General features: G+C 39.5%; 1 protein-coding gene across 12 annotated transcripts in view; it reads left to right on the top strand.

Annotated features, from left to right (window-relative positions):
- Nucleotides 1–19,453, top strand: part of APC (APC regulator of WNT signaling pathway) — a 324,590-nt gene that overhangs the window by 43,162 nt on the left and 261,975 nt on the right. The gene's annotated exons all lie outside the window — the stretch shown is intronic.

Genomic DNA, 19,453 nt, shown 5'->3' with positions numbered 1-19,453 from the left:
AATTGAGCCTTAGAAACATAAATCAAAAGAAGGTATACTGTTGATTATGTCCTAAAAATGCTCTGGTTTACATCCAGCTCACTTAGCTCCTATAAGGGTCTGCACCCAGATGGGAGAAGCACGTACACAACCAGCAAGAGATAGTAGAGAAGCTCCCACTTAGTTGCTCTCTGGTCCAAGTTGGAATTTGGGTTTTTATAAACTTTCCTGCTGCATTATTGTATGTGACAACTTCTCAGCTTCTCCAAGCAGAAGAAAGATTATTATTATTATTATTGTCTTTTTGCCATCTCTTGGGCTGCTCCCGCGGCATATGGAGGTTCCCAGGTTAGGGGTCTAATCGGAGCTGTAGCACCCCCCCCCCACTCCCCCGGCCTACGCCAGAGCCACAGCAACGCAGGATCCGAGCCGCAAATGCAACCTACACCACAGCTCACGGCAACGCCGGATCGTTAACCCACTGAGCAAGGGCAGGGACCGAACCCGCAACCTCATGGTTCGTAGTCAGATTCGTTTGGGAACTCCCAGAAGAAAGATGATTGAGATGCCTACTCTATCTCATTTTTTCTTCCTTCAGCATTTCAGTGCGGTGGGGAGGGTGTTTAAGAGGGTTTGTCTGGGAGTTCCCGTCGTGGCTTGGTAGTTAACGAATCGGACTAGGAACCATGAGGTTGCAGGTTCAATCCCTGGCCTCACTCAGCGGGTTAAGGATCCGGCATTCCTGTGAGCTGTGGTGTAGGTCGGATCTGGTGTTGCTGTGACTGTGGTGTAAGCCAGCAGCTACAGCTCCGACTAGACCCTTAGCTTGGGACCCTCCATATGCTGCAGGTGCGGCCCTAGAAAAGGCAAAAAGACAAAAACAAAAAACAGAGGGTTTGTTAAGGTGTGGTTATCGTGACTGCTCTTATTTCCTACATCTTATCCTTGTAATAGCATGGATGTTGCGCAATGCTAAAAGTACATCTATCCCGCAGCTTCCTTCCATCTGGCTTGACAAATGAGCTCAAGCCAAAGGCTTGTGTCTGTCTATCTGTCTTAGGAACAGAGGAGCATTCATTCAACAATATCCATTCACTCAGTGAATGTTGTCTGAAGGCCTACTTTGGGCCGGACACAGGGCAGAGATAAGATTAATGAGATAGTCCTTATTCTTAGTAGTTTAAAAGTTATCAGGAGGGAGTTCCCGTCCGTGCCGCAGCGGTTAGCCAATCCGACTAGGAACCATGAGGTTGCAGGTTCTGTCCCTACCCTTGCTCAGTGGGTTAAGGATCCGGCATTGCCATGAGCTGTGGTGTAGGTTGCAGACGCGGCTCGGATCCTGCGTTGCTGTGGCTCTGGCGTAGGCCGGTGGCTACAGCTCCGATTGGACCCCCTAGCCTGGGAACCTCCATATGCCGCGGGAGCAGCCCAAGACATAGCAAAAAGACAAAATAAATAAATAAATAAATAAAAATAAAAGTTATCAGGGAACCAAGATGATCTCACTTAGAATAAACAGTAACATTATAAAAGAGATTAATATGACTTCTTTCAACTAAACCTTTTATTTTGAAATACTTGTAGACTCACAGGCATTTGTTAGAACTACCCTTTACTCGGTATCTTACAAAGCCACAGTACAAAATCACAACCAGGATATTGACATTGATACAGTCGAGATGCAGAACATTCCATCTTTTATGTGAGCACAAGGATCCCTCAAGTTTTCTTTTACAAACAAATCCGTTTTCCTCCTGATACCAGCCCCCCTCCTTAACTCCTGGCAACCGCTGGTTTATAGTCCACATCTATAAGTATGTCATTTCAGTGGAATCGTATAATATATAACATTTGAGATTGGCTTTTTTCCACTCAGCATAATTCTTTGGCAACTCATCCAGGTTGTTGTGAGTACCAAAAGGTTGTTGTTTTTACTACAGAGTAATATTCCATGGCATAAATTGTCATTGTTTAACCGTTCACCTGTTGAAGGACGTTTGGGTTGTTTCCAGTTTGGAGCTGTTGTGTATGAAGTTGCTAATAAACATTCGTGTAAAATTATTATTATTTTTTTTGTGAACACGCTTTTCATTTCTCTGGGATACTCAAGAGATGGATTACGTGGTTGCACAGTAGCCATACATTTCATTTTTTAAGAAACTGTCAAATTATTTTCCAGAGTTAATGAACCGCTTAGCATTCTCACCAGCAGTGTATGGGTGATTCATTTTTCTGCATCCTTGTGAGCTTTTGATGTTGCCGTTATTTTTTATTTTAGTCATTGTAATAGATGTGTAGTGGTATCGTATTGAAGTTTCAATCTGCATTTCCCTAATGGCTAATGATGTCAACATCTTTTCATTTACTTTTCTTTTGACAGTTGTATATTATTTGGTAAAAAAAAATTTCATGTATTTGCTGATTTTTTTTTCAATTTTAAAGTGTTATTGAAGTATAGTTGATTTACAATGTTGTGATAATTTCTGCTGTACAACAAAGTGATTCAGTATACATATACATCCATTCTTTGTCAGACTCTTTTCCAACATTTTGCTGATATTCTAAATGAACTGTTTGCTTTTTTACTTTTGAGCTTTGAGAGTTCTTTTCATATTGTAGATACTAGTGCTTTATTTGAATATGTGGTTTGCAAATATTTCCTCTCAGTCTGTAGTTTTTCTTTCATCCTCTTACCAAGGTCTTTTACAGAGTAATATTTTAGCTTTGATGAAGCCCAATTTATCAAAATTTTTGTTTTATATAGATCATACTTTTGGTGTCAAGTTTCAGAATGTTTTGCCAAGTCCTAGATACCAAAGATTTTCTCCTGTGCTTTTTTCCTAAGAGTTTTATAATTTTAGGAGATCCCGTTGTAGCTCAGCAGGTTAAGAACCCAACTAGTATCCATGAGGATGTGGGTTCGATCCCTGGCCTTGCTCAGTGGATTAAGGATCCAGCATTGCCCATGAACCATGGTATAGGTTGCAGGCACAGCTTGGATCCCGCATTGCTGCGGCAGTGGTGAGGCTGGCAGCTACAGCTCTGATTCAACGCCTAGCCTGGGAACTTCCATATGCCACAAGTGCAGCCCTAAAAATGAAAAAAAAAAAAAAAGTTTTATAATTTTTACTTCACATTTAAGTCATTATCTATTTAAGGGTTTTTGTTTTTTGAAAGCATGATACATATCAAATTTATTTCTTATCATTTACTTATTTGTTTTTGGCATATAGATATCCACTCGCTCCAGCATGATTTATTTTGCTATCTTTCTTCCATAAAATTGCTTTTGCACTTTTGTCAAGAAACAGACATATTTGTGTACGTCTATTAAGTTCTGTATTTTGTCCCATTGATCTATGTGTTTGTCTTTCTTCCAATATCATATTGTCTTGGTTACTTTAGTCCTATAATGTCTAGAAATTGGGTTGATTGTTCCTCCTGCTTTATTCTTCTTTTGCAAAATTTTCTTTAGCTATTGTAGTAACTTTACCTGTTCCTATAGATTTTGGAACAATTTTGTCTTGATCTACAAAAAAATCTTGCTGGTGTTTTGATAGGAATTGTGTTAAACATGTGTATCAACAGGAGAGATTTCAACCTTTATTGTCTTCTCATCCAAGAGCATGGTATATCCGTCCCTTAGACATTTTGCTATATTTACATCTAAATACATATTCTCTTTTTTGAGCAATTAGAAATTGATGGCATTTCTAATTTTGATTTTTGCATGTTCACTGCAACAGGAGTGGTCTCATTCCCACTGGGTAGTGGTGAAAGTCCTGACTCTCTTCTAGGGCTCTTGTGAGACCTTTCCAGGGAAAAGAAGATGGGTTGAAGCCCAGGCTCCCTAGTTGACCTTCTCTGACACCACCCCACTTGGAGTGTTTGGTGTCTCATTACAGCCTCACAACTGTAGACGCCTAGGTTCCCCATTTGGCCTTTGCTGGCACAGGTGGGAGTGAAGCCATAGTGTTTTCTGTGGCATTTGGCTGGAGTAGAGCTGTTATTGTCTAGAAGTTTCCTGTCTTGGCAGAGTTTCCCTTTCTTGGTCCTTTGGATAGAGAGTCCTTTGGATATAGGCTTTTATTGGGTTTTTGTTTGGTTGATTGGGGTTTTTTGTTTGGGTTTGGCTTGGTTTTAATTTTTGTTTTTGATCTGCCTTTTTGTCACTTCTAAGTTACTTGCTTCCTCAGCTCCAAGTTTGGGATATATGAGACAAAAACAAACAAACAAACAAACAAACAAAAAACCCAGAGAACTCACCACTGTGTTATTCTTTGTGTCCCTGAGTTTTTAGCTGCTCTGCCTTCTTCTTTCTAATTTTAAGAGTCTTCTGATGTATTGGGAAAACACATCCACTCCTCCCTGGAATTGAAACTAACATTTTCAATACAAATAAAATCTTGTCCACAGAGAATAGGTTGGATTGTAGGTTGGGTTCTTGAGGATTGAAATGCTAGAAACGGGTTTGACTCTAGCTTTCAAAAAAATGGTAAAGGAGGAAAGTAAGAAAAGAGGGGAGAAAGGAGAGGGAAAGAGAGAAAAAAAAAGACACTAAAAAGATAAGCTGAGAATGAATCCCTGCGCATGTGAGAAAACCAGCTTGACTAGAATGGAGAGTTCATATTGGAATACAACAGAGATGGTAACAAGAGACAATTACATTTGTTTGGTACCTAGTACTTCTCATGCATTCAGCTAAGAACTTGAGATATATTGTCTTACTCACTCCTCATAATTCTTTAAGGTAATTATTTCATTTTCAATGTAATTACTGCATTTTTTGGGTGAGGAAAATGACACTCATGCAACCCAACAGCAAAAAAGCCAGTCACTCAATGGAAAATTGGGCAAAAGACCTGAATAGACATTTCTCCAAAGAAGATATACAGATGGCCAACAAACACATGAAAAAATGCTCAACATCGCTGATTATAAGAGAAATGCAACTCAAAACTACCATGAGATACCACCTCACAACAGGCAGAATGGCCATCATTAATAAATCCACAAATAACAAGTGCTGGAGGGGTTGTGGAGAAAAGGGAACCCTCCTGCACTGTTGGTGGGAATATAAGCTGGTACAGCCACTATGGAGAACAGTTTGGAGATACCTTAGAAATCTATACATAGAACTTCCATATGACCCCACAATCCCACTCATGGGCATCTATCCGGACAAGACTCTACTTAAAAGAGACACATGCACCCACATGTTCATTGCAGCACTATTCACAATAGCCAGGACATGGAAACAACCCAAATGTCCATCGAGAGAGGATTGGATTCCGAAGAGGTGGTATATATACACAATGGAATACTACTCAGCCATAAAAAAGGATGACATCATGCCATTTGCAGCAACATGGATGGAACTAGAGAATCTCATACTGAGTGAAATGAGCCAGAAAGACAAAGACAAATACCATATGATATCACTTATAACTGGAATCTAATATCCAGCACAAATGAACATCTCCTCAGAAAAGAAAATCATGGACTTGGAGTAGAGACTTGTGGCTGCCTGATGGGAGGGAGAGGGAGTGGGAGGGATAGGGAGCTTGGGCTTATCAGACACAACTTAAAATAGATTTACAAGGAGATCCTGCTGAATAGCATTGAGAACTTTGTCTAGATACTAATGTTGCAACAGAACAAAGGGTGGGGAAAAAAATGTAATTGTAATGTATACATGTAAGGATAACTTGATCCCCTTGCTGTACAGTGGGAAAATAAAAATAAAAAAATAAATAAATAAAATAAAATTTAAAAAAATAAAGAAACAACAAGTAGGTCAAAGCCAGGAAATTGTCCTTGTATCTAAGCACGTAAAAGATGAAATAAAAAAATGAAAAATAAAAATGACACTCATAGAAATAACATAATGCATCCAAGATCACATGTTTAGTAAACAGTGAAGCCTGAATTGAACTCAGGTCTTTTTGATGCCACAGAGCATGTTTACCTTACCACATCCTAAGATAAAGCACTCAGATTGATTACAAGCTCCTGGAATTCCAAGCAGTGAATTTGAAGTCAACACCTTAGAGGATAAATAAATTGATAAAATTGATGTTAAAGGAGATCGATCTGTTAGTGGAAAGCAGAATATATTAAAGCTAGAAAATGGAATCTCTACCTAGCTGTAGAAAGCTTGCTTGTTCATTTTGCATTTAATTCATTCATTCACCAAATGTTTATTACATGCCACATTAGTAAGGATTCCCCCGGAGCAACAGAACTTATAGGATATATCCAGTAGCAAAAAGAGAGAGAGAGAAAGGGTGAGAGATACACACACATACACAAATATGGTCTTTGCAGATGTAATAACCGTTAAGACGAAGTTATACTGGATTAGGGTGGGTCCTAAATCCCATGTCCTTATAAGAGGAGGGAAATGTGGACACAAATAGAGACACAAGGGAGAAGGCCACGTGACAATGGAGGCGGACGCCAGTGATATCTACAAGCTAAGGAGTGCCAGCAACCACCACAAATTAGAAGAGGCAAAGAATTCTTCCCAAGAGTCTTTGGAGGAAGCACGACTCTGCTCACACATTGGGTTTGGACTTCTGGCCTCCAGAACTGTGACAATAAATTTCTGTTGTTTTAAGCCACAGAACCTATGGTAATTTGTTATGGCAGCCCCAGGAAACTAATGCAGAAACCAAGTTCAGTGAGCACTATGAAAGATGGGAAAAGATCCAAAATGGAGACAAAACTGAAAACTAGGAATGAGGTGGAAATGGCCAGAGCAGGTCAGGGGAGATGTAATGAATCTTGGTAAAGAAATAGAACTACCATTGTGGCTCAGCGGTAACAAACCTGCCTGATACCCATGAGGACTTGGGTTCAAACCCTGCCCTCACTCAGTGGGCTAAGGATCTGGCATTGCCGTGAGCTGTGGTGTAGGTCACAGATGTGGCTCAGGTCTGGCATTGCTGTGATTGTGGCATTGGCCGGCAGCTGCAGATCCTATTTGACCCCTAGCCTGGGAACTTCCATATGCCGTGGGTGTGGCCCTAAAAAGCCAAAAGAAAAAAAAAGAAATAATACTACACAGTCTGTATCTTGCTTTATTATTATGTGGGTGTGACAGAATGATTTAAGGCCAAAAGGTCAGAGAAGTCAAGAACATACTTTTTGTTTGTTTTTATTTCTTTGCTTTTTAGGGCTGCACCAGGGGCATATGGAAGTTCCCAGGTTAGGGGTTGAATCGGAGCTGAAGCCGCAGCAACTCGGGATCCAAGCCACATCTGCAACCTACATCACAGCTCACGGCAGTGTCAGATTCTTAACCCACTGAGCGAGGCCAGGGATCAAATCCATATCCTCATGGATACTAGTTGGTTTCCTTACTGCTTGAGCCACAGCAGGACCTCCCTGTGACTCTGATTTTTTGCACCAAAAGTGCTTTCTGTAAGTGGCAGATAATTTTGTGTGTTGCAGCTGACACTAACTACTTTCAGTCATCACAGGTTTCTAGTTAACTTTTTCTATCCTTCAAGGAAAGTATCTGTCAGGCTTAGTTGTTAAAAGCAAAACTGAGAATTTGGGGACTGCAGAGTTAAAATATGAAAGCTCAGATTAGAGAAAGGAACAATAAAGTGTGAGTTTCATAGTAGTAATGTGGGCTATCCAGCTAGAACCCAGAATCCCTTTGGGGAATGGATAAGGGTCACCTGTCGGTTTTTGAACTTGACTCTTAGGGCTTGGAGATGAGGACAGCAGATTTAAAACTACTCAAGTTTCCAATCCAAAATGGCCACTATAGTGGTCTAAGTGCATCAACTTAACAATTAGAGTTATCCTGAGTTAGATGTTTCATGACTTCTTTCTGACATCCTTGCTGGGACTTTGGCAGCAGACAACTGTAGCTGTGCCCCACAGGGGACCATTAGAGAGCAGCATCAGTAGTGGCAGTGAGAGGGCACAAACCAAATCACCAGAAATGACAGCATTCAGATGAAGAAACCCTGCTGACATAGGTGGGGCCTCTGGAACTAACACCAATGCCTGTATATTAAATTGCTAAGAAAGAACAAAAGCAGTGCTTTGAAATGTTGATTATCTCTCAAGGTCTATTTTTGGTCTCCTTAGACTGACTGATTTATCTCTCCACCTTTCTCTCTTTCTTTAATTTTTTTACATCCACGAGAATAGGATATTCTGCCCTGATCCAAACTGCAGTGACTAAGTGATCTAACTTAGCAGACACTAAAATGGGCTCTTCTAAAACAGCTCTAGTTTTGGGGCTATTATCCCAATCTTATTTCAATCAAGAATTTCAGTTGACTTTGCTTCGAAGTGCAGTTTCTTTGATTGGAGGTTCTGAAAAAAGAACAAGGGAAAAAATACGTAGAATAGGCTTGTAGGGGTGTGTCCAGGCTGATCTTCTGCCAGAGAAGGCAGACAGCTTTCTGAATCCCCATGGCTCCAACAGTAGAGGGCTCTGAGGCCTCCAAGAAGGAAAGGAAGGTGCAAATGAAGTATTTTCTCTTTCTTTCTCTCTTCCTTTGTCTTTTCAGGGCCGCACCTGCAGCATATGTAAGTTCCCACGCTAGGGGTTGAATCGGAGCTGCAGCTGCCTGCCTACACCACAACTCACCACAACGCCAGATCCTTAGCCCACTGAGCAAGGCCAGGGATCGAACTGGCAACCTCATGGTTCCTAGTCGGATTCGTTTCCACTGCGCCACGTCAGGAACTCCTGATGAAGTGTTTTCTAACACTCATTAACTGAGCTGGTTGGAGGAGAAAAATCTCTAAGTGTAACGAAGTAAAGTACTGTCTCATGAAGCACCTCAAATTCAATTAGGTACACATGCCAAAAAACACACAATATTCTATTCCATTTTTTCGACTTTTTTGCAGTATGAAGCGTGCAAATTAGAAGATAACAGGCAATTATCAAGATCACTCATTTGACAACAATCCTATGCCAATTCTGTGCTCTTGACTTATACTTTTCTAGATGTCTCAGGATTAAAAGCAATTTGGATCTCCCATTTTGTACTTCGTGTTTGAAGACATCATTCAGGTGCTTACAAGTAACTATTTACTAAGACATAACTTAAAGAGGAAAATAAAAACAATGATAATTTTTTGGCCATTCTCACAGCATAGGGAAGTTCCTAGGCAAGGGATCAAACCAGTGCCACTGCAGTGACAAGGTGGGATCCATAACCACTAGGCCATTAGGGAACTCCAACAATGATCATTTTTATTGAAAGTCACCAACAACTATTTTAATGATTAACTGGAAAAGATGGAAACAGAAAGCTTTTTTTAAAAAATTTTTGTTACAGTTGATTTACATTGTTCTGTCAATTTCTGCTGTACAGCAAAGTGACCTAGTTGCACATAGACATATATTCTTTTTCTCACATTATCCTCCATCATGCTCCATCACAAGTGACTGGATACAGTTCCCTGTGCTACACAGCAGGATCTCATTGCCTATCCACTCCAAATGCGGTAGTTTCCATGTACCAACCCCAAACTCACAGTCCAACCCATTCCCTTCCCCCTTGACAACCACAAGTCTGTTCTCCATGTCTATGAGTTTTGTTGTTGTTCGTTTTCTGTAGATAGGTTCTTTTGTGCCATATTTTAGATTCAACATACAGGTGATATCATATGGTATTTGTTTTTCTCTTTCTGAGAAAAACATACTTAGCTTAGTATGAGAATCTCTAGTTCCATCCATATTGCTGCAAATGGCATTATTTTTTTTCTTCTTTATGGATGAGTAGTGTTCCATTGCATATATGTACCACATCTTCTTAATCCATTCATCTGTCGATGGACATTTAGTTGTTTGCTTGTCTTGGCTATTGTGAATAGTGCTGCAGTGAACATAGGGGTGCATGTATTTTTTCAATGAAAGTTTTGTCCAGATATATGCCCAGGAGTGGGATTGCTGTATCATATAGTAGCTCTGTATTTAGTTTTCTGAGGTACCTCCATACTGTTTTCCATAGTTGTTGTACCAATTTACACTCCCACTGACAATGCAGGAGGTTTCCCTTTTCTCCACACCCTCGCTAGCATTTGTTATTTGTAGCCTTATTAATGATAGCCATTCTGACTGGTGTGAGGTGGTATCTCATTGTAGTTTTGATTTGCACATCTCTAATAATTAGTGATGGTGAGCATTTTTTCATGTACCTGCTGGCCATATGTATGTCTTCTTTGGAGAAATGTCTATTCAGGTCTTCTGCCCATTTTTCAGGTGGGTTGTTTGTTTTTTTGCTGTTGTAAGGGTTGTTTGTATATTTTGGAGATTAAGCCCTTCCTTGTCTGTTGCATTGTTTGCAACTATTTTCTCCCATTCCTTAGGTTGTCTTTTTTTTTTTTTTTTTTTTTTTAATGCTTTTCAGGGCCACACCCGAGGCATATGGATATTCCCAGGCTAAGGACTGAATCGGAGCTACAGCTGCCGGCCTACATCACAGCCACAGCAACACCAGATCTGAGCTGCATTTGCAACCTACACCACAGCTCATGGCAATGCCAGATTCTTAACCCACTGAGCGAGGCCAGGGATCAAACCCGCAACCCACCTCATGGTTCCTAATTGGATTCATTTCTGCTGTGCCACAAGAATTCTTGTCTTTTTGGTTTTTATGGTTCCTTTCCTTTGCTGTGCAAAAGCTTGTAAGTTTGATTAGATCCCATTGGTTTATTTTTGCTTTTATTTCTATCGCCTTGGGAGATCGACTTAAGAAAACATGTGTACAGTTGATGTCAGAGAATGTTTGGCCTATGTTCTCTTCTAGTTTTATGGTGTCATGTCTTATGTTTAAGTCTTTAAGCTATTTTGAATTTATTTTTGCGCATGGTGTGAGCGTGTGTTCTGGTGTCCTTGATTTACATACAGCTGGGGTCCAGGTTTCCCAATACCACTTACTGAAGAGACTGTCTTTTTCCCCTTTTATATTCTTGTCTCCTTTGTTGAACATTAATTGACCATAGGTGTCTAGGTTGAAAGCTGTATGATTTAAGAAAATGTAGTCTCTTAAGTAAAAAGCAGAATGAGACACATTCAACTAGTCAAATACCTGACAGGACTTAGCAACAAGTGAATCTATCTTACTGACCCAGAGGTCAACTGCCACAGTCATTATCACCAGAATCCTTAATGTAAAAAAAAGTGACCTATGGTTACCAGTTAGAAATATCCCATGAAATGGGAATGACATCATTCAGGAGAAATCAAAACTGACTGGTAGACTTACAATCGCAGCTAGGCTTAACACTTAATATATAACCAAGCAGGATCCTATGGGACCTTCCCAGGACTCAGGTTCTCTGCCTCTTCCTCTTGTCTGTAGAAAAACTTAAGGATCCTAGGGTTTCTTTGAGTTCCAAAGAATAAATTTAGTCTGTAGAAAAACTTAAGCCTCCTAGGCTTTCCTTGCGTTCCAAAGAATAAATATAATTAAAGTAATGAGAAAATACAGAAAGAAAGGAAAACAACCAAGCAAGATAAAATAATAATAGTTTAGCTATTAAGCAAAGTTAAGGTCCTTTTTAGTTCTTCCTCAAAAACTATAGATAATGTTTTTTGAGCCATATCTTTTGAGCTGTTTTGCAGTTACTGAAGCCTCCACCAGGTGGGAAAAGTTAACTGTATGATGCTCATCAGAGGGTGGACCTCAGACTGGTTGGAAGCAGAGGATTGATGCTGTTGATTCCCAATTACCTCACCACCAACCAATAAGGAGAATGTCCACGAGCTGTACCTCACAACCCCCCTTCCTCATTCTGTCTTTGAAAACCATTCCCTAAAAGCCATCGGGGGATTCAGGCCTTTAAATGCTTGCTGCCTGGACTACTTGCTTGGTGCCTACAATAAATGCTGCACTTACCTTCACCACAACCCAGAGTCAGTAGTTGGGCTTTACTGTGTGCAAGCAAAGAGACTCAAGTTTGGTTCAGTAACAAATATATAGCTATAAGAAGTCCACTGATATCTGTCATTTAATTGAAAGGCTAAATTATATTTAATGAGGTTTATTTTCCAGTACCTTGCTTGATGTATCCTAACCCACACAATCATAGCATTTGTTACACATTTTACAGAAAGTACCAATTCATTTTTTGTTGAGAAAAGATTTAAACGTTCAATAACCTGGAGCTGAAAAGGCTAATCGGTTTTACAAATCAAAATAATATCTTGTAAAGCTAAATAGCATATGCCTTCACATTTGAATTGTGTCAGGTTCTATAGCACAAGAAACAGAACATTGCTGGCCTGCAGGATACCTCATGTGAGCTTTAGGCAAATCACTTCAACTAGGATCTGTGGTTCTTCACAACAAAGAGAAGTCAAGCACATACAAAGAGGAATGCATGTTTCAAGAACATGCCTCTGGCATTTAATCCACTAAATTATCTCATAAAGTATTTCTTTATTCTTTTAATTAGATGCTTTAGGGACACATCTATATGATTTACAGAAATATGAAGCAATTCAGGAAATGCCAAAAAGTGCCCTGATTACCTGTAGATGTTTTTGTCATCTCTGAAGTGAAGAAGATGACACTCACCAAAAGTAGGTTTGTCAGATAAATTTGACCCTTCTTTACTTTCTCTCCCCCTGTGTTCTGTGCCCTCAAATTATCTGCCCCAGTCCTAGTTTTGTGCCTCCATCTCTCCAGTTTTAGCATCAGCTCACCTATATTGTTTCTCTCTCTTGACCACCACTCCGCACATACCAGGGGGTGGTCCACAACTTGCCTTCAAGGACCAGTCATTAGGTACACTGTGAGTATCCCAGGATCCTCGTACAGCTCCTAGACCAATGCTCCCAGCATGCTCCTATTTCTAGAATATTAGAGCCCCAACCTCTTACCTTGGTTCAAGGCAGGCTTCGTTCTCAAAATGAGAGTGGCAAGACAACTGGGCTGAATAAAGAATTAAGTCCCAGACCCCTGGCCTATCAGCTCCAGGAAACCCTCATTTTCTCTGCTGCCACAGGTCCCTGTGAATGACTTTCAGAGTGCACTTATTTTTTTTAATTTTTTTTTTGGTATATAACTGCTATATAATAAATATCACATATCTAAACTATAGAATTTGGTCATTTTTGTCTGATGTACACACCTGTGAAACTATCACCATAATTAAGATCATACACATGTATATCACCTCATGCCCTCTTTGTGCCACCTCCCTGCACAGGCCACCTCTGATCTACTTTCTGTCACCATAGATTAGGCTGAATTTTCTAGAATTCTCTGTATATGGAACAATAATTTCTGGGGGTTTTTTGGGGGGCGGGGAGGTCTGGCCTCTTTCACTCAGAATAATTATTTTGAGGTCCATCCGTGGTGTGGTACATATCAATAGATTTTTTTTTCTAAATAGTATTCCATTGTATGGATGTGCTATAATTAATTAATGCATTTGCTTGTTGGTAAACATTGAGGTTGTTTGGAACCAGTTTGGAACTATATGCTGTGAATACTCATGTACTAGTTTTTTGTTTTTGTTTTTGTTTTTTTAGAGCGACATCCACGGTACATGGAAGTTCCTAGGCTAGAGATCGAATTGGAGCTTCTGCTGCTGGCCTACACCACAGCTCATGGCAACACTGGATCCTTAACCCACTGAGTGAGGCCAGGGATCAAACCCACATCCTCATAGATACTAGTTGGGTTCCTTACTGCTGAGCCACAATGGGAACTCCAGTACTAGTTTTTTTCATGGATATACACTTTCATTTCCCTATAACTGGGATGGCTGAATTACATGATAGTGTATATTTAACATTTTAAGAAACTGTCACTGCTTTCCAAAGTGATTATGCCATTTGGCGTGATTGGTGCATTAGTTTCTGTGGCTGCTAAATTGCAGAAATTTATTTTTGCAAATATATTTAGAGGCCAGATGTCTAAAACAGTATCACTGGGTTGAAATAAAGGTTTTAGTGGAGCCACATTACCTCTGGAGGCTAATAGAGAATCTGTTTCTTGACCCCTCCATCTTCTGGTGGCTGTCAACATTCCTGAACTTGTGGCCACATCATTCTCTGCTTCTGTGGTCAAATTGTCTCCACCTTTTCTGTCTGTGAAATCTTCCTCTGCCTCTCTTTTATAAAAACACCTGTGACGACATTCACATGGATGTCTGAGCAGGGGGTGTTTTTCAGCCTACCAGGGCCAGTTGTTTTTTGTTTTTTGTTTTTTTTTAATTTTAGCCATTCTAACAGGTTTGTAGTGGTATCCCTTATGGTTTTAATTTGCATTTCCCTAATGGCTAGTGGTGTTGAGTATCTTTTCATGTGATTATTTATATCTGCATATCTTCTTTGGTGAAGTGTGTGTTCAAGTCTTTTGCCCATTTTTAAATTAGATTGTTCCACTTTCTTATTTTTGAGCTTTGAGAGTTCTTTATATATTCTGCAAGGGAGTTCTTTATCAGATATATAATTTATAGCATTTCTTCCAGTATGTTGTCTGTTTCTCATTTTTTTTTCACAGTGCCTTCTTTGATAGCATTTCTTGGTTTGTATCATAATTCATCCCTTGTAGACTTTCTGCACTGGACCCCTTAAGGGCATAGACTATAAATTATTCCTACTTACTCCTCAGAACCCATTGCAATGCCTGACACATATGAAATCCTCACTGAATGCTTATTGTTCTTCTCCCTTTACTATTCTTCCATTTTTTTTTTTTTTTTTTTTTTTGGTCTTTTTGCCATTTCTTGGGCCACTCCTGCGGCATATGGAGGTTCCCAGGCTAGGGGTCTAATAGGAGCAGTAGCTGCCAGTCTACGCCAGAGCCAGAGCAACGCAAGATCCGAGCCGAGTCTGCAACCTACACCACAGCTCATGGCAACACCAGATCCTTAATCCACTGAGCAAGGCCAGGGATTGAACTTGCAACCTCATGGTTCCTAGTCAGATTTGTTAACTACTGCGCCATGACGGGAACTCCTATTCTTCCTTTTCATAACGTCATATTTGAAAAGCAAAATTTCTCAGATTATTAACATAATTTCAGTGTGGTCTATGTAGTGTGTAGCTTATTTTATTTTATTTTTTATTGAGATATAATTCACAGGCCATAAAATTCATGCTTTTACAATGTACAGTTCTGTAGTTATTAGTGTATTTATAAGGTTATACAACCATCACCACTGTCTAATTCCAGAACATCACCACTAAAAGAAACTCCATGCCCATTAGAATCACCCTCCATTCCCTTCTCACCATCCCCCACCCATGGTCCCTGGTAACACTAATCTACTTTCTATCTCTCTGGTGTTGCCTATTCTGGATATGTCTAATAAGTGAAGTTCCCTGATCACTGTCTGTAAGCTAGGAAACCCAGTGATATAGTTCAGTCTGATTGCAAAGATCTGAGAATCTGGGGAATCAATGGCACAGTTCTCAGTCCAAAGGTAAGAGAAGATCAGCATTTCAGCTCATACAGTGAGGCAGAAAAGCAAATTCTTCCTTCTTCTGCCTTCTTGTTCTATTCAAACCCTCAATAGACTGGATGATGCCCAGCCACACTGGGAAGAGCAGTCTGCTTTGTTGTCTACCAGTTCAAATGCTCATATCACCTGGAAATACTCTCATAGACACATCCAGAAATAATGCCTAACCAAGTATCTAGGTACCTCATGATCTAGTCAAGTTGACACATAAAATTAACTATCATAAACATGGTCCATGCTATATCATATATTAGTACTTCCTTCCTTTTTATTTTATTATTTTTTAAAATTTTTGTCTTTTTGCCTTTTCTAGGGCCACTCCCGTGGCATATGGAGATTCCCAGGCAAGGGGTCTAGTCAGAGCTGTAGCCACCAGCCTACACCAGAGCCACAACAATGAGGGATCCGAGCTGCATCTGCAACCTACACCACAGCTCACGGCAATGCCAGATCCTTAACCCACTGAGCAAGGCCAGGGATCAAACCTGAAACCTCATAGTTCCTAGTCAGATTCTTTAATCACTGAGCCACAACGGGAACTCCCTTCCTTCCTTTTTATGATTAATATTCCATTATATGGATATACTACATTTTGTTTATCCATTCATCAGTTGATGGGCATTTAGGTTATTTCAGCTTTTTAGCTACTATGAATGATGATGCTATCAACATTCGTGTAAAAATTTTTGCTTTAATGTGTGTTTTTAATTCTCTTGGGTATAGGAGTTCCTTTTGTGGCTCAATGGGTTAAGAACCCAACTAGTATCCATGAGAATGTGGATTCGATCCCTGGTCTTGCTCAGTGGGTTAAGGATCCAGTGTTTTACAAGCTGTGGCATAGGCTTCAGATGCAGCTCGGATCTAGCATTGCTGTAGCTGTGGCACAGGCTGGAAGCTGCACTCCAATTCAACCCCTAGCCTGGGAACTTCCATATGCTGTAGACACAGCCTTAAGGGGAAATAATAGTAATAGTAATAGTAATAGTAATTCTCTTGTGTATATACCTAGAAATGGAATTGTTGGTTTGTTAACATAGCATTACCAGAATGCTATGTTCAACATTTTGAGGACCTTCCATCTGTTTTCCAAAGCCGCTGTGTAATTTTGCATTACCACCAGGATGTATGAAGGGTCCTATTTCCTTACATTCTCTCCAACATTTATTATTATGGGTCTTTTTTATCATGGCCATTCTGGTGGGTATGAAATGGTTTTCACTTGCATTTCTCTATTGACTAATGATGTTGAGCATCTTTTCACATGTTTGTTGGTTAATAGCTGATTCAAAATTTCTGTCTGGTGATTTGAACATCTGAGCTTCCCCGGAGATAGTTCCCAATTATTTGCTCTTTTTTTTTCCTTTTTAAAGGGCCATCTTTTCTTGTTTCTTGGCACACTTATAATTTTTTGTTTAAAATGGACATTTAAATAATAAATTGTGGCAACTCTGAAAATAAGATTCTTTCCTCTTCCCAGCATTTGTTGTTGTTTGTTTGTTTTAGTGACTTTTCTGAATAATAAATTCTGTGTTCTTTGTTGTGTATGGCTGCTGAAGTCTTTACTCAGTTACTTTAGTGATCAGGTAATTATTGAGCAGGGATTTCCTTAAATATCTGGAACCAATAAGACTCCCAGTCTTTGCCAGTAGGCTGTGTGTATGTTGGAGTATGCCTTCAACCTTCAGTCAGGAAGTTAACAACTCTGCCTTAGCCTTCACTTTCTATTTGTATGGGCCCTCAGAGTCATCCAAATCTAAGGGTTAATGGCCATCTCAGATCTTTCCACAGCATGGAGAGAGTTCTAAGCATATGTAGTCCCATGTATGAACTTGACCTTCTAGATTCTTAAGAATATGTCAGAGCTTTTCAAAGTCCCTATGGACATCCTATTCCCTATCTTTTCCTTTAAAACTTTTTGGTTAGCCTATTGTTTATTCCCAATTTTATCCATCACTGCTGGCAGCCATAAAGTTAAATAGTTGCCACTAATCGTTTGGGCAAACAAACCTGTGAAAAATGCTTTTCCAACTAGATGAACTAACTCTGAGTCATGTCAAATATAGACAGCCCTGAATGTAGGAGTTCCAGTAACCAGACAATTCAAATGATGACCATTGTCTGGGAATGAGGCTTTTATGGTGGTCCATCTCTATTCTGAAACTCCCATTGGCTACCAGATTATGGATTTTCACCATGACTGTTGGTTTTCAAGACTGCCATGGAGCTAGAGAAGAGGTGGTGGAATAGAACAAGTCAAAGTGCAGCGGATCTCACTTTTTAGTGACATTTAGCCATTTTTTTTCCTGAGTAAACACTGCTTTGTTTACTGCAAGCCTTGGGTTAATATCTGGAGTTCTGAAAAAAGTCGACTCTGACAGTTTTTACCAGTTTTCTTATTTCTTTTATAAACAACTTTTGGAGGTCCTTACTCTGCATTTTCTCTGACATTACTCCTCTGTAGCTTACTTAAGGAGACATATTTTGCCACTCAAATGGCTGTGTCAAATTACCATATTTTTGCATGGCTAACTCTACACATCCTTAAGCCTCAGCTCAGGAGTCACTTCTTTGAGCAATGGAACACTTTCTGCAAATTAAATCAGAGGCAGAAACTGATTAAGTGAATCAGATGCCATCCCAGCTGCTCTTGTTCAGTGAGTGAATGAGGAGAACTGGATCTATGCCAGGTCAGCATTCATTTTTCCAAGTTCCCTCCACCTGCTCCTCATAGTAGGCCTTGAAGCACTGCTTCTGAGAGCCTGAGGCTCTGCAGATCCTAGCATGAAACTCTAAACTAGAGGAATGCTTGGTGAGGATTTCAAAAAGCAGATTCAAGCAGTAGGCAGTCAGTTGGGCAAGATAAGTATCAAGATTCTTTCTAACCAGAAACTATGTGTTTCTTGAATAAAAAGGATGAACAATTACTCTGATGATTAACTGAAAAGACCAATAACATTTTTTACAAAATTATAGAAATATGAATATTATTGATATGTGTTCCCCCCCAAAGTATAGTCACTACCTACTAGAAATATGAATACAAGAAAAGTGTTCTTAATCTGTTATAAAGACTCCTGCAGAGAAATGTTGATGACCATTGGCACTAGTGTATTGATACTACCACCTCTTTGGATCACATTAAGGTTTTTCAGTTTAGACAATTAGTATGAATCAACCCTATATCTCCTGGGACATGTGAGTCATAATTTGAAGACCATAGCATTAAATTTTTAATGGCTTTAATAGTATTTCTAAGTGGATTTAGAACACTTTTAATGTACAGAATTAAGAGAATTGTGCATTAATTGGTTTTATATAATTTATTGTATAACATAACACATTTATAGACTAGCATAATGTGTTGTGCAAAGAAAAACCCATTGGGAAAGTAATACCAATAAATAGTTGTTAATTATGGTTCTGCTGATATTTCAAGAAACTCTCTTCATATACAATTTAGACAAATTAATCCTCAAAATGTAGATTTGTGGGATTATTATGAAGACATTCATTCATACCTAAAGTTCTAAAGCAAAACAAAAAGAAATTGAGGCTGCCAATTATCCTTTGAAGATTGTTATTGAGGAACTCTAACCTAGGTGACTCAGAGAGAATAAAATACTCTTCTAATAACAGATATTTTGCTTGAATAATTCAGACAATTTTGTTGGTATTTTCATTACCACTATCCATAAAATCACTTAAGTAAAAAGTTTTTAAATTAAAACCTCTAACTGGGAGTTCCTGTTGTGGTGCAGCAGAAACAAATACAACTAGTATCCACGAGGATGCAGGTTCCATCCCTGGCCTTGCTCAGTGGGTTAAGGATCCCATGTTGCTGTGAGCTGTAATGTAGGTCGCACATGTGGCTTGGATTCCACATTGCTGTCTCTGTGGCATAGGTTGGCAGCTATAGCTCCGATTCGATCCCTAGCCTAGGAACTTCCAACTTGCCACAAGCGTTGCCCTAAAAAGCAAAAATAAATAAATAAGTAAAATCTCTAACTGAGGCACT

This window comes from Sus scrofa, chromosome 2 (assembly GCF_054392235.1).
Source record: "Sus scrofa isolate SSC_HxYL_T2T_F1_AM1 chromosome 2, Sscrofa_HxYL_maternal_Yorkshire_Landrace_v2.0, whole genome shotgun sequence".
NCBI lineage: Eukaryota > Metazoa > Chordata > Mammalia > Artiodactyla > Suidae > Sus > Sus scrofa.
Note: the sequence above shows the minus strand (reverse complement) of the source record. Positions and strands in the feature narration are given on the sequence as shown.